This window comes from Trachypithecus francoisi, unplaced genomic scaffold, assembly GCF_009764315.1.
Source record: "Trachypithecus francoisi isolate TF-2019V2 unplaced genomic scaffold, Tfra_2.0 Lachesis_group4, whole genome shotgun sequence".
Classification (NCBI taxonomy): Eukaryota; Metazoa; Chordata; class Mammalia; order Primates; family Cercopithecidae; genus Trachypithecus; species Trachypithecus francoisi.
Genome location: NW_022681469.1, coordinates 21,218,995 through 21,235,387, shown reverse-complemented (window position 1 = coordinate 21,235,387; position 16,393 = coordinate 21,218,995). Strand labels below are relative to the sequence as shown.

The 16,393-nt window shown below is 41.4% G+C and overlaps 1 protein-coding gene across 2 annotated transcripts in view; it reads right to left on the bottom strand.

The window, feature by feature from the left end:
* Nucleotides 1-16,059, bottom strand: part of DGKI (diacylglycerol kinase iota) — a 312,556-nt gene extending 296,497 nt beyond the window's left edge. The window contains exons 1-2 of one of the 2 annotated variants that reach the window (XM_033193175.1): nucleotides 15,954-16,059; nucleotides 4,322-4,417 (exon numbers count right to left, since the gene is read on the bottom strand). The gene's annotated coding sequence lies outside the window, so the exon portion shown is untranslated. The remainder of the gene's footprint in view (nucleotides 1-4,321; nucleotides 4,418-15,953) is intronic. The other variant, XM_033193176.1, reaches the window with a different exon arrangement.
* Nucleotides 16,060-16,393: the final 334 nt, after the last annotated feature.

Below are 16,393 nucleotides of genomic sequence, written 5' to 3'. Positions count from 1 at the left end.
ACAGAATACACTTCTGTTGTTTTAAGCTACCCAGTTTGGGTTCCCCACAGAACACCCATTGCCGTTTTGTGGGATCTTAGTAGTCAGTGGAAAAGTATATGAGAAATGCTCACACAATGTTTGCAGTTTTCCTAGGACTCATACTCATCATCTCTGAACTGTAACAACAACCTTTTGGGGTGGTCATACAGGGCCGTTCACTTCTACCTAAAGATAAAAAAGAGTCAGAGAGGCTTACTCACTATCCAGAGCTTCATGAATTCTTTGCTTTCTTTTTTTTTTTTTTTCTTTGAGACGGAGTCTCGCTCTGTCGCCCAGGCTGGAGTGCAGTGGCCGGATCTCAGCTCACTGCAAGCTCCGCCTACCGGGTTTACGCCATTCTCTCGCCTCAGCCTCCCGAGTAGCTGGGACTACAGGCGCCCGCCATCTCGCCCGGCTAATTTTTTTTTTTTTTTTTGTATATTTTAGTAGAGACGGGGTTTCACCGTGTTAGCCAGGATGGTCTTGATCTCCTGACCTCGTGATCCGCCCGTCTCGGCCTCCCAAAGTGCTGGGATTACAGGCTTGAGCCACCGCGTCCGGCAAAACTGTTGTTCTAAGAAAACTGCAAACAGAGCATTTAAACTAAAGACTTGCCTGGAGAACTCTGTGTCTGACCTCTTGACCAAAGCAGCTGTGCTTCCCCAACTATAGCATCCTCGAAAGATGGCCAACCATGTTATCCACAGACACACATTCCTCCAGTCAATCTCTCCAGGCACCTTGTTCCCTTACTGGGAAGCTCGGACTGACAAAGTGCTTTCTTATCATACGGTATTTCTCAAAGTTAGGTTTGCGGACCATCTGCACCAGAATTATTTGAGGTGCTTGTTAAAATCACAGACTCTCAGCCAGGTGTGGTAGCTCACACCTGTAATCTCAGCACTTTGGGAGGCCGAGGCAGGTGGATCCCAAGAGGTCAGGGGTTTGAGACTAGCCTGGTCAACATGGTAAAACCCCATCTCTACTAAAAATACAAAAATTAGCTGGGTGTGGTGGCTTGTACCTCTAACCCTAGCAACTCAGGAGGCTGAGGCAGGAGAATCCCTTGAACCCGGGAGGCAGAGGTTGCAATGAGCCGAGATCACACCACTGCACTCCAGCCTGGGCAGCTAAGCAAGACTACATCTAAAAAATAAAAAAATAAAAAAATAAATCACAGACTCCCAAGTCCCACTCCAAGCATACTGAATCAGCATTTGGAGCAAAAAGGGAAACAGCAGTGTGCATTGTTAGGTTTCCAGGTAATGTGTGTTTATTGTTATAAAGCTAGAGTTGGTGGATTCTACCTCTATGACTTTTCCATTTCTAACAACAGATAGCAAGTCACTTCTCTTTTCTTCAGATTAACTCTTCAAATACTGGAAGACATCTCTCTGCCTTTGCTCCTAATACTCAGTTGTAACCCATGTAATCTAACATTTCTTTACAACAAGCTTCCATCCCCTAAGCCAACCTGGGCACCCCACTCTGGGTCCTCTGCTGCTTGCTGATGTCTCTCTCAAAATGGGATGCTCAGAGATGACATACGCCTCACGCTGTGAGGTGGGGAGAGAGACTGAGAGGATTTTCAGTGCTTTCAGTACACACTGCCAATTTTGTGAAGGACAGTGTATCTACTTATACTCCTGGCAGCTGATGATGAGCCTGTCCATTTCAGCCTAAACCAACCAGCAGTTAAGTATTACCATTTTATAGATCTTTGCTAATTTAATAGGCACATGAAGTTGACCCCTGAGTTGTTTTAATTGGGATGCCTTTGTAGTCTTCAGATACCTATTGGCAATTGGTAGTTCTTTTGTAAATTTTCTGTCCTTGTCCTTCCTGTGTTTATTCTTTTTTTGCCTTTAATTCATTAGGTCAGTTGCTGAGCCAAGTAAGCCCTTTCTACATATCATCTCACCAAATCCTCAAAACAGCATTTCCCCCACTTCATAGGCAAAGAAACTAAGCTTTAAGAAACTTACAGAAGTTAGGTCTTCAGCTTCCTCACTGATTTATTCCTTCATTTAATCAACTTTTTTTTTGGAGGAGAGTTCTTCATCTTTCAGACATTTTTTTTTTTTTTTTTTTTTTTTTGAGACGGAGTCTCGCTCTGTCACCCAGGCTGGAGTGCAGTGGCCGGATCTCAGCTCACTGCAAGCTCCACCTCCGGGGTTTACGCCATTCTCCTGCCTCAGCCTCCCGAGTAGCTGGGACTACAGGCGCCCGCCACCTCGCCCGGCTAGTTTTTTGTATTTTTTTAGTAGAGACGGGGTTTCACCGTGTTAGCCAGGATGGTCTCGATCTCCTGACCTCGTGATCCGCCCGTCTCGGCCTCCCAAAGTGCTGGGATTACAGGCTTGAGCCACCGCGCCCGGCCCAGACATTTTGTAATATGAGTTAATAGGGCCAAGTACCTGGTATGAAATTATGAGGAAGCTTCAGAAGGAAACTGGGAATGTTCTCAACTCTGTTTCTTTCTACTTCTAGCTAAAATTTCCTTTATTCTCTTGTTGCTTTTCCTGGCCTAAAGGTATTAGTGAACAATCGTTCAGTGGATAGCAATGCTATTTACTGATACAAGGTTTAAGGAGGATATATGTATCTGTTCATATATTTGTCAAGAGAGGTAGCCATCCCCTAAAAAGTAACAGAAAGGGATTAAAGGGAGCAATTTGGAAACAAGGGATAACTCTGTAAAAAATCATAGTCCATCATAGAAATTGTTCAAAAGTATATATGCAAGTAATACTGGCTTTCATTTTTTCCATTTTATATTCTCTTACATCCCAAGACCAGTGTTTACGCAATTAACTAACACCCTAATGTTAATTCATTATTTACAGCATTTTAGTCCAAACAGCTGAGATTCTCATGGATTTGGTTAACTTCAAATTCCATGCAATTATACTTTAATTAAAAGTACATACGCATAAAGTTGAAATCCTGATATTTAAGTCAACTAAATTTACAACAAAATTAGAAGAGATGCAAATGATTAATTACAGATCTACAAACAAAATTAAAAATAATTTAATCCTACTCTCTGTTTTAGAAGGTAGCCAAGGCCCACAGGTCACAAGTTCTCAATGTCACACACTGAGCAGTAACATTGAGATTCAGCTCCACGTTTCCCGACTTCCAATTCAGAGCCTGTTCATCTGGGTCTTTCCCTGACACTGATTCCCAACTTCACTTAAACAGGCCCTGTTCTCCCCAGAACTCTCAAAACTCTCCAAATGAAACTTATAAACTAGTAGTTAAAACAGCTAAAGCAACGAAAAAGGTCGTGGTTCTGGGACTTTATGCTTTCAGGCAGCCTGGTTAAAATCATTGGGGGCTATACACATTATTCCATAAGCTTTGATGGAAACTCAATTTATTCCATATTAGTTATTAACAAACACATATTCCTTCGCAATTTCAAGGCCCTACATTTTGCTGCAAATATTTCCTTCACATAATAAACAAATATTTTTTTTAAAAAGCATTATATGAATTCTGGTGCTCATTTCCCCAAATAAGAAGGAATACATCTTTTCTTTCTTCTTTATTATCCTAAGCTTCTCATTACTCTCTGTTTGGACCCATCCTTTAAAACTACACACAAACTTTAAGTTCAATTTCTCAACACTATGGTTTTGATATCTCCACAGTGCAGCACCTGGCAGCCACACTTACAACATAAAAAGAATTTTAACCCACTAAATAGATTGTTCTAAATAGGGACACAAAGCAAATTTTAAACAACAAAAGTTACTCCAATTGACCTGACTGTTGATTGTTTATATTATTTCTAGAACTGGATCCTCCAGAACTTAGTCTGGATTATTTGTTCGCCTACACCCATTCCCAGCACAGATGTTTCCCTGTCTTTCTACCTTCACCCATCAGTAAAGCCCCCACTGTAGCCACTCCCCTACAGACAGAGCCCCTTCCTCCACACACAGGCCTTGGCCTCACACAAACAAACCCTCCACAAGCAGACACTACTTCGTACACATTTACCCTCTACCCCACCACCAACACACAAAAACCTACCCTGGGCATCATTATAAAGTAACACATGACACCAAGGCCTGGCCTGCATAATTGAACCCTAAAACCATTACAAGCGACAACCTGAAAGCCATGTTAACTTGAGAAACTCTCTCTCTGTAAACCTTGAAAACATTTGGGAAGCTTTCCATCTCATAAGGACAGGCTCGTTCAAACCTCCCCTTGGAAATTTAGGCAAGGTGACCCCTCTATTCATTCAGATCCACAGGCCTTCCCCCAACAACACAGAGCCCACACTCACTGCAAATCTGACTTGGCAGTTCTCCTCTCCAAGGTAGCATAGGTCTCCCGAGACGTTGGTCTCCAGCCACAGGTGTTCTCCATTCACGGCATTCTCCTGCAAGGAAAAGACCCACCTGACATCAATTTTTTTTTTCCAGGGACAAGGAAGACTATTTCAAATTTAGATTTGGGATACAAGAAAGTTAGTGAAACAAAGGAACCTAAACATTCCTCATTTGACCACTCAAAGTACTGCTAGAGTTGATTCTACTGAAATTCTAAAAAGGGAGAAATGTGCCTGGAAAAACTTTGAGCTATAACTAAAATAGACATTAGGTCTATAGCTGCTTTATCCATGGAAGTGGTCATTTTTGAAACGTATTCAACAAATGGGGAAAAACACCTCTAAATAGCTTGATGTCAAACCTTATTCACCAAGTCCACCACTGCAAATTTCATGACAACTGAGACTAAAATTATATTAAAATTTGACTTTGCTCAGTGAATAAGCTTAACAAATTAGCTAAAATGGAGGACAGTAGCATTAAAGTATTTTAAGTAAAGACAGTTTGAAAACACAGTTATACCAGTAACAGGTAAATTACATTTCTAAGGGCAGAGGCTTCTTAAAACTAAGTTCCTATGTACTCAAAGCATAATAAGTTTCTACTAATTCACATCTTACTAATTCAGTAAGGTCTTCACCCAATTACTTCTCAATTTTTCAAACTAAATGTTATTGCTTCTAAAAATATTCATATACTTTGGATGGGGAACAGAGCTGCTAGAATGTATGACCTGATGAGTAACAATCCTATTTGACAGAAATGTGTGGAAAGGGGGAAGTAAACCTTTTTTTTTAAATAGTATGATGAATAGAATTCCATATTCCTTCTTATGGGATACTACCTTGGAAATTATACATTTATATATCAATTGTATATTTTGCTCGTTTGCTTAAAACGGGCTCTGAGCTGTTAGGGAAAGTATTGTATTAGATTAACCATAAAGAAACAAGTCCCCATGTCTCACAGGAAAATTACTCTTGTTTTTATCTTACTCATCAGACATACATGGGCATGTAATTATTTGTTATGGGGGATGCTATGGACTGAACTGTGTCCCCTCAAAATTCATATGTTGGCCAGGCATGGTGGCTCATACCTGTAATCTCAGCACTTTGGGAGGCATGGTGGCTCACACCTGTAATCCCAGCACTTTGGGAGGCGGGCAGATCACTTGAGGTCTGGAGTTTGAGACCAGCCTGGCCAACATGGTGAAACCCCATCTTGACTAAAAAAATACAAAAACTAGCTGGGTGTGGTGGTGGGTTCCTGTAAACCCAGCTATTCGGGAGGTTGAGGCAGGAGAATCGCTTGAACCTGGGAGGTGGAGGCTGCAGTGAGCCGAGATCATGCCACCACACTCCAGCCTGGGCAACAGAGTGAGACTACACCTTAAAAAAAAATTATATATATATTCCTATGTTGAATCCCTCACCCTCAATGTGATGGAATGTGGAGATGAGACTTTGGGAAGTAATGAGATCACAAGGGTGGAGCCCTCATAATGGGATTAGTGTCCTTCTAAGAAGAGACACATGAGAGATTCTCTACATGTACACATCAACAAAAAGCCATGTGAGCACACAGCAAGAAAGCGACTGTCTGCAGGTGAGGAAGAGGACTCTACCCAGGACTGGAATCTGCCAGCACCTTGACCTTGCACTTCCCAGCCACAAGAACTGTAGGAAATGAAGTCTGTTGTTTAAGCTACCAAGTCTATAACATTTTGTCATAGCAGCCTGAGCAGATGACTTCAATACAATCATGTCATGGAAACCCATCTTATACATGAGCCACTTTTATTATAACCTACTCCAGCAGTGTCCACACCATAGCCCTTTGAATCTCAAAGCTTAGTACAGCAAAGCAGAAATATACACCAAATGGCCAGGAGCAGTGGCTCACGCCTATAATTCCAGCACTTCAGGAGGCTGAGGTGAGCAAATCACTTGAGGCCAGGAGATTGAGACCAGCCAGCACAGTATGGTGAAACTCCACCTCTACTAAACATACAAAAATTAGCCAAGCATAGTGGCAGGCACCTGTAATCCCAGCTACTAAGGAGCCTGAGGCATGAGAATTGCTTGAAACCCAGGAGGCAGAGGTTGCAGTGAGCTGAGAAAGTGCCATTGCACTCCAGGCTGAGCAATGGATCGACATTCTGACTCAAAAAAAAAAAAAAAAAGAACCTACACTCCATGACATTTGCTGGGAAAAAATACCAAGTGTCACCCATCTTTTAAAATAAACATATTTCTTCAGAATCAGATAGAACACCTTTTCCTTTCAGGGCCTAGTAACTCAAATAATTCTGGGATAAGAACAACCAAAATTTGTATTGTGGCATGTGACCTAGGTGCTTCAGGATCCAAGAAAGGTGGGTCCAAGTCCTGGACCGCAGAAGTGAGGCAGGAAGGCACAAGAGAAGGTAAAAGTCACTAGAGATATAGGTGTCAAGGGCTCCAGGATATAACACAGGGAGCCCCTGCGGCTGGGAGTGCACCATCCACATCTCTGAGTGCCTCAAAACCATTCTTAAAGGGACAGCAACACTGACTAGGATCATTGCCCTCTACATCAAAGGGCAGACACCTGTTCACCAAAACTTTTTCTTCTCTACTGTGATTTTTCCCTGTTGCAAGTTCAATTTTTTTCAAGGAAGTCAATGGGAAAATAGGCTTCACCTCACAGTCAATCTTGTGGGACAACAGCAGAGGAAAGAGAAGCGTAGCTATGGGTTCAGAATCTAAAAGTTTTCAGATAGCGATGGATGATGACGGCATTTTTTTAAAAAATAGAAAAGTACTTCTTTGCAAGTTATCCTGAAGAAATCAATCCACACAATCTAAAATATTCTACTGGGAACTTTTCTCCAATTCTAACATAACCATTTATTCAGAATAATGCTTTTTCATTTTATTATTCTTTAACTTATTCAACAATCCTTTATTCAGTAACACTGGTGCCAGGCACTGAGATTCTGTGTTAATCAATGGAGAAAAATCTACCAGAGAAGATGGAACTAAATGCATAATAACAGCACCCACTATAAGGGAAACCACAGCGAAATCCCATCAACTACTTTAGAAAGCGAAGCCTAAAATGTAGCAGTGGGTAAAACGTCAAAACCTACTGATAGAGCAATGAGCTTTCAGCTCCAAGAAAGTAATCTCTAAGCCCATGGAACGTCCTGCCTGATAAGAGTGTTTCGTTTGTCTGAGGGCCTTGGGTCATAAGGTATCAGCTTGACCCCCAGAGGGGCTAGAGGCTAATGTCAACCAAATGGGCAGTCAACCCTATCTACAGCACCAACCCCCAATTAAAACTCTGGACATCAAGGTTCAAATGAGCTTCCCTGCTTGGCACTATGCCATGTATATTATAGCACATGGTTGCTGGGAGAAGTTAGCTAGTGAACCATGATTCTACTTGGAGAGGACTGTAATAAACCATAAATGTGAGTATTAACAACTTTCAGGGAGTTCTATGAGTGTTTCTAGTGAGTTACTGAAGCTGAGTGTGGTCTTGGGGGTTCCCGAACTTGCAACTGATGTCAGAAGAGAGGGTAGTCTCGGGGACTCTTGAATCCTGCATAAAGTTGTCTAGACTGAGTGGCATTAGCACAAGAATGCAGTAGACAAATGAACTACTTTTGTTTTCTTCCTACAATTCTCATGAACCCTTCTCCATGTTAATTAACGTGAGCTTTGGAGTCAGACTTGTTGCCTTATAGCTGTATGACTTGGGGCCCTTCTCACTTCCCTAAACCCTATTCTACTCATCAGTCACATAAAAATCACTGTACCTCCTTTACTGGACTACAGTGATGTTTAAACATAAAAATGCGTGAAGCCCAATGTTCCGCATAAAACAAGAAGTTAATAGACGTTCATTATATTTATTATTGTTGCCGTTACTGTAGTTTCCCTTCTTCCTCCTAATCCACAGATGTTAGCATTAACCACGTTTCCCTCCTTGGTCTTTATGGCCGAGACTGCTAGCCATTCCTCAAAATAATTTTTTCTTCTTTTCCTGGACACATAGTTAGACTTTATTTCCCCAGTCTCCCTTGCAATTAGGTGTGGCCATGTGACCAAATTCTGAACAGTGAAACAGAGGCAGAAATTCTAGACTTGTTCCATTAAATCCTCCCACATGCATTCCTCCATGATCTTTTATCTTACTGGTCAATTGGGAAGTCAGCCTTTTGGAATCCTCTTGGTGAGATGTCAGAGCGATCCTCAGCATGGGTCATTGAATAGCTGTGTGACAAAGGGCCTGACTCCCCACCCAACCACCTGGAATAGTCTTGGTCTATCACATAGGTGAGACACAAACCTCTCTTGTATTAAGCCATTATACATTTGAGTCTTTTACTTGTTGCAGAGCCTCATTTACCCTGGCAAAGGCAGGCTTCTTCCTTTTGCTTTTATTTTTGTCTAGGTTTCATTTCATTATCTGACTATACCCCCCAGTTACTTACTATACGCTGGACAGTGCATCTAAAATTTCGGAGTCTTGGTTTCTTCTGCTCTGAACTCTGACACCCTCTCTGATTTATTTTACATTAGTATAAATGTAGTTCCCCCAAAAGAGAGCCATGATTATGCCATGGTTGTTCAGAATGCTTAGATGTTTCCCTATTTATAAAATAAAATCCAAATTTGACCTGGCATGCTAGACTCCAATAATAGCATCAATCAGTCAATCACTCTTTTATCCTTGTCACTCTTTTTCTTTTTCTTATCTTTTTTTTTTTTTTTTTTTTTTTAAGACAGGGCCTTGCTCTGTTGCCCAGGCTGGAGTGCAGTGGCATCATCACAGCTCACTGCAGCCTCAAACTGCTGGACTCAAGCAATCCTCCCACCTCAGCCTCCTGAGTAGCTGGATTACAGGCGTATGCCAACACACTGGGCTCCCTGTCACTCTTCTTTAAACATACCTCACATTTCCCTTTTTGGTGCCACGTTTTTGTTCATTCTACTGTCCCTACCTGGAAACACCTTTCTCTCTTCTCTACACGTGTATCTTGAAATACCATCTCAAATAGTAAACCACTCAAAGAGTATCCATCTGTGCCAGACAGAAAAATAACTCTCCTATTTCTAAACAAAGATAACACTTCTTCTGTACTTGTGAGTGCTGAGACAAGTCTGTATAGCTATATATATTACATTGATAGATTTACAGCGATAGATCTAGTTATCTAAGAGTGGAGAGTCACCTAAATAGACATAAATATGGATTTCTAGATATAGGCATGTTTTCCTGCTCAAGTGCTACCAAAATTCCAGTAATGGTTATAGGTAAAAAGACAAAGATGAGGTGAGTGTTTGAGACTGAATACTACAGATAAAGAGTATGCTCACACAAGAAGCAAATACTCCACACAAAATGAAGACACTTGCTTATAAAAATGTTTTGAAACAATGAGTACTATAAATACGTATCCTATGTAAATGTCCTTACAAAATCAAAAAGGAAAAAGAGTGGATTACCTCCCCTTCAAGAATTGATCTTCAAGAATTGATAACACACCATGTTGGATTTTTAGATTTGTGCTGTACAATATGCACATGGCTACTGAGGACTTAAAATGTGGTTAGCACTCATTGAGATGTGCTTCTCTTTGAAAAATTCACAGCAGATTTTGAAGATTTAGTGTGAAAAAAGAATGTAAAACATCTCACTAATAATTTTTATGTTGATTACATGTTGAAATAATATTTTGAATATATTTGGTTAAACAAAATATGGAATCAAAAAATAATCTTACCTATTTCTTCTCACTTTTTAAAGTGTGGTTACTAGAAAATTTATCATTACAGCTCATATCTATTTCTATTGGACAGCATTTGTTCAAGTAATCACTTGCCTAGAGGCAGAAGATTAGATCGAGACACTTCTCACAGGTCTGTGAAGTTACAGGATTCCACGATTTCCCTTAGCAGCCAGGGTGATTTGATTTTAAAACTCCCCCATTCTCAGAAAAGAAAGGAATAGGGAGGGTCCGTGAAATCGATGTCAATCTGTTCCTTTTTTTACACGGCTGACCAGGACTGGGATCTTCACTGATTTATAGTGAGTAGTTCCTTACACTCTGCTCAACAAACAGTCTCATTTATCGATTACTCTGACTTCAGTTTTTTGAAATGAGGCTGGGAGTGGGGAAAGACGTAGCGCCATGGGGGCTGTGGGTGATGACACTCAGACCTGATGAAGAGCAGGGCCTGAAGCTTGAAATGCAAGTCCAGGTCTCCTAGGACTCACAGGAAACAGGACTGAAATGAGAACATGCACACACACACGAGCACGCACGCAAAAACACGCATGCACACACACACACACCCCTGCCTCCTCCTGGCTTTTCATTCAAGGTTTCTAAAGATAAGATGACCTAGTTTCATAACCCAGTTTAAAGCAATCCCACATGAAGACTCTGGTTCCTTAATCTTGTCCCTGAACCAAACTGTGAGGCAGTGCATCAACTGTGTGATGTTTCTATCTGCCTCAGAGAAAGTGTTTCTTTGTTAGCATCGTCAGCTAAAGGGAAGGAAAGGTGGTTTGGACTGAAGATCTGGCTTTGTGTGTGTTGAGGCTCTGTTTTCCACAGCTCTTAGGATTGAAGAAAGTTTGCCAATAAGGAAGGAAAATAAAATGAAATCAAGGGTGCTGGGTTTAAAACCAATGTGCCCTTTAAGAAAGATCTTGGTGGCTTTTCCACTGCTGTTTAGGGGGTTGTTTTAGGCAGTGTAATGGGCAAAAACAAATGAAACGGTGGGGACAGATGGGAGATGTACTTCCTGGGCTCTCTGCTGCAATACTACAAACAGGGAAGAGTGCTGGAAGTCCAAATGAAGTCTCTATTGGAAGGGAGACATGTGACATTTAAAAGAAGATACACATTATCTGTGGAACAGACATGCTTCTAAATGGACTAATTCACTCTAAACTGGGAACTTGGAATCCATCCCAGGAGATGAGAATATTTTTTCCTTTTTAGGCATTACTTCCTTCCTTTCTAGTAATTTAACTTGTTTTACCCCAACTGTCTTGGCTGACAGGAGTCATCCAGTGTCAGAGGGGGCAGCTGCTGCAGGCTGTCACTGTGGAGGTGAAAAGATGATGCCTCTGTGAAAAGTAGGAAGGCCAAAGTACTGTGTGCACCTTAAGATCTAACACAATGCGTTGAATTAGGAAGGAAATTTAAAGAGAGTTACTTGTGATTAAAATGGCATAAATCCATTTATTTTTCAAGCAGACTTTGGAGTCATGCCCACCAAGCCTTTCAGGAACTGGAGATTATCTGAGTGCCTGTCAACTCCCAGGGAAATATCCCCTTCTCACTGATTGAGCAGAAAAACTGTAATCAATTCATCCCCTGACATCAGTAACCAAGCAGCTACGAGGTCTATGATGCTGTTCTCTCCACTGTGAAGAGAAAACAAACAGAAAACATTGCCCCTCCTTTGAAGCAGCCTGAAATCTGACAGCCACAAATAAGAAAGTCAAACAAAAAGCACTAATTTGGTTCTAAGGTTTGTAAGACAATGCACTACGAACAGAGAGGTATTGTGAGGATACAAAGAGTACATCAGATAAATAGAATCGGGTTGATTGAAAAGATGAGCATGGCTTTGCAGAGAACAAAAAAGAAAATCTCTAGAGGAAATAGCAATTTTCATACTGGGTTGATCCCAATGTCCACTGCTGTCAATAGAAGACTCAGGCATCATACTGAAGACTAATCCAGATACTCTCCACACACCGTTACAGGTTCTATCCCTGACATGCACGGAGGGAAATGCCGGTGCACAGGCAGCCTCAGTAAATATCTATTGGCAAAAAATCTTCAAAGAATGAGCCCATATGGGACAGAGAATCCTAAGTCATAATAAGCCATTTGAGTAAAACACAGTAGGAGAGAATGTTTGGGAGAAACAAGCTAAAACTAAGAGAGAGAGAGAGTCTATATATCACAAACAGGGAAATGAGAACACAAAACCGGAATGCTTAAAGAAAATTATTAAGTTCATGTATCCAAAGCATAAAAACTGTCTGCTAGCCGGGCGCGGTGGCTCAAGCCTGTAAGCCCAGCACTTTGGGAGGCCGAGACGGGCGGATCATGAGGTCAGGAGATCAAGACCATCCTGGCTAACACGGTGAAACCCCGTCTCTACTAAAAAGTACAAAAAAATAGCCGGGCGACGTGGCAGGCGCCTGTAGTCCCAGCTACTCGGGAAGCTGAGGCAGGAGAATGGCGTGAACCCGGGAGACGGAGCTTGCAGCCACTGCACTCCAGCCCGGGCGACAGAGCGAGACTCCGTCTCAAAAAAAAAAAAAAAAAACTGTCTGCTATAATAGCACCCTCCTGGCCAAGAAGTGCAGGTGCCTACAGTCTATGCACACTAAATCAGTGCTCACCTGTATCTCAGGCACCCCACAAACGGATTTCTCTTCAAAGTCTTTTGCCAAAGTATATTTAGGAAATCATTGTGTCCCTTCAGATGACTTTGGCACATAGGCTAGTGTCAGAACATGGCCCTTTTGGGATTCCACAATAAGTAGAAACTTGGGGACTAAGATCCTAATTCCAGGTTCACTCTGACTTTACAACTTCAGACACACCGTGAACAGTTTTTTAATCTTTTTCCTTACAGATGAAGGAAGAAGAATAGAGTAACATAAGCCAGAGAATCATAGTAGTAGAGGCCTTTGAGGTGACCCCCATTCATTCCCCTGAGCCAAAGCGTTACAGAGCAGAGAGAATTTTGACCCAAGAGTCAAGTTGAGTGTGAAAAGGAAAAACAGGACCCTCGTCATCCCTGCTGGACCCCGTCTGCCAGTGTGGTCAAGACCCTCAGAAGCACAACTTAGCACTACTGGGGCCCTTCACCTTATCAAAGGCAAGAGACTGGAGTTCCCCCCACCTTTTTATAAGCTCCTGCCATCTTCCTTTTTATTTGAAAGAATCAAAGAGGCTCCAACCCTAATCATTGCTCAATAAATAGTAATACTGAATTGAGTAAAGATTGCTCATTTGCATACATTGAGTCCAAAAGAATAGACTAATGGTAGGAGATGAGGGAACCAAACAAGAGGGTGGAGGAGAGGGAATGGCACAGAGAGGTGGCTGTTTTCGCACCTTAAACAGAACAAAGAAATCCCCGGCTGGCTCCTTGAACAGAAGAGCATACTAAAGTAATACAAGAAATCTAAAGTCTTAGCAAAAGAAAAAGTCACTGAAATACTTTTAAAAATCCGCTTTTTCCTCTTTTCTGAAACAAACGCTTTACACAATTGTAATAAATGAGTGTAGTGTGTTGGTCACGGTTTGGTTTCTGTTTGCTGACACCAAAATCAGCCCACAGATATGTTGGTTTTTTTCCAGAGTAACATCTCATAACTCCTTACACATCAATCTCTAAGCCCTTAGATGGACTGTCTTCAGGATAGGCTTTCGATTTTCCCTCCATTGTTAAATGTTAGCTAAGTGTTGTGTGTCATGCCATACTTTCAACAGACCTCCAAGATGGGGTACCCACAATCAAAGAAAAGGGGAGAAGAGGGAGGGATAAAAGATCACTACGCACAAACCCAGCCTTCATTCCTATTTGTTTTTCCCTCATCCTGTACTGCAGCCTCCCACCACTGGCCAAAAATACCATTTTGATGAAATATTAGAGTACATACCTCTCTATAGGAATCAGAAAATAATACCTTGCAGCCAAGCTCTGGCTCAGGCAGGATACTTCTTTTAAAAAGCACTTTCTGATAACTATTTCCAACATCAAATGGGAACGGAATGTCCTTTTGTTGCATTCCAGTGATGCCCGCTGACCCCTGTGTTCTAGGCATCATTACCCTGTATTTTCATGTTGATTTCCTTTCTGCCCACAGGATTCCAAGCCCCTTGAAGGCAGAAACCATATCTTCTTCACCTCAGAATCCCAAGTAACCAACATAGATTCTAGTACAAAGCAGGAACTCAACAAATGTTTGATGAATTAGTGAATTCATCAATTACTTTTATAAATAAATCTGCTGGCTGCACAGTTTACAAAAAAAAACTTTTTCACTGATTGTCACATTTGATCCTAACAACGTCCATGAAATAGAGCTACAATTATCCCCATCTACAGATGAGGACTGAAGCTGAGAGAAATCAGTGACTTATCTAATGTCACACAAAAGGGCAGAGAAGGGAATTAATGAATGTTCCCCTCTAAGTGATTAAACTACCCCTCATTAGAATCTCTCACCTCAAAGAAGGCCCTGCTGCTGCAGACTATAGGATTGTTTGGAACATCGTGAATATTAAACTAACTCTTTCGGTTCCTTGATATACGACACACTCTCATCATTGCTCCATGCATACCCCTCTTAGGTTTTATTTATGTTTATGCATTTAATTATTTTTAATTATGCAAACACTGGCACAAATATACCCTATTGTGGGTTAAGAGTTTATTAAATAGCTGTCCTGGAATAAAGAAGAAAACTCCAGGAAAGGAATATTCTTTCTATACACCAATTCAACAGGCTCAGGCGGCATCTGAACACTCTCAGTATAACAATATCTCCACCAAGGGAGAAGCTGTAGTTCAAGTACATCCAGTCTTTTGCCAGGCAATTCATAAATGTGGGCAGAATTTACACTGGTATGCATCCAAAATGTAAAATAAGGATATTAATAAGTGTGTGCTGAGAGGAGAGGAAGAAATGTTATAATACAGAGGATATCAAATCATGGCATGGGTTTCCTTTCCCCCACCCCACCTTTCTCTTTCCTATGGAGAAAAAGAACATGGATTATCCCTTCTATTCAGATTTAACTAAAAGTTCTAAACAAGGTTCATCATCAGGGAAGGCTGGCAGGACTTCAGGGAAGCCCTTCTGTCCCTTGACAGCTTTTCCTCACATTGCTTCAGGAAGGGACAAAGCCTTTGGGTCTACAGTTAGAAACAGTTACTCGGCCAAGAACTTGACTCATTGAAGACTCTCAATAAATGTCTTTAATCAACTAAAGAGTTTCAGACTATAATCTTCAAGTCAATAGTTTTTGTGAGTGTGTTATGGTTAAAATGTTAACATCAGCTCATATACCCAACCTACTGATGCAAGACCCATCTACCTTTGGGTTAGGGGAGGAAGGAAAAGCAATAGAATGACACGAAGTGCCTGTAATCTTCTGGGGAAAAAAGCACCCAGAAAAACTCAGCTCAAGCTGAGGAAATCAAAACTTAGATTGTGTGATGTTGCATTAAGGGTAGGCTCTATTCATCATCAACTTGACAGAAACCAATAAAGCATGCGCACGAGGTACTTTTTAATCTTACAGCTGCAGTAGTACTTCAAACGATTCAGGAAGCTTTTATCTTAGTCTTGAACACATCTGACTTCATATAAAGGAGCGATGCTCATAGGAGTTTGGAAATGGAGCTACAGCTAAGGTATCTGAGGACAGGTCAGCGGGCAATGTTGAAAATTACTAAGCAAGTCTTCCTTGTAGCTAGAGGAATCCTGAGAATGAGAGACACAAAACATGCACTGAAGTGATGTTTAAATGAAAAAGCCGACACCTACACTCCAGTCCAAAGTCGCTCTGGGCTCCTTGGCTGGACCATTTGCCACAGGAAGGCTGAGGGGATGTGCAGGAGCCAGATGCTGGAGGCCTGCCCGGGAGATTGCTTTCCTGCAGCAAGAAGAAAAACAAAAACAAAAACAAAGAAAAACCAACATCAGAATCTTATACAGAGCTCGAAATTTCCCATGGGGTAGAAACAATGCCTGAGTTAGCCTCTTCCACATCTGAAAATCTTTACCAATGTATTGGAATATACCTCTCTAAAGTGCATGGTGTCAATAGAGGGTGGCAAGTCCCAAAAGACAGGGAGGCCAAGGGGACCACTGTGGGGAAACAATGCTTCAGAACCAAAAATTAAAATATAATCCTCTATTCAGAGTAGAGGGAAAGAACAAAGGTCTTGACTCTTCATTTATGGAAAAAGACCTAGGGTTTGGGC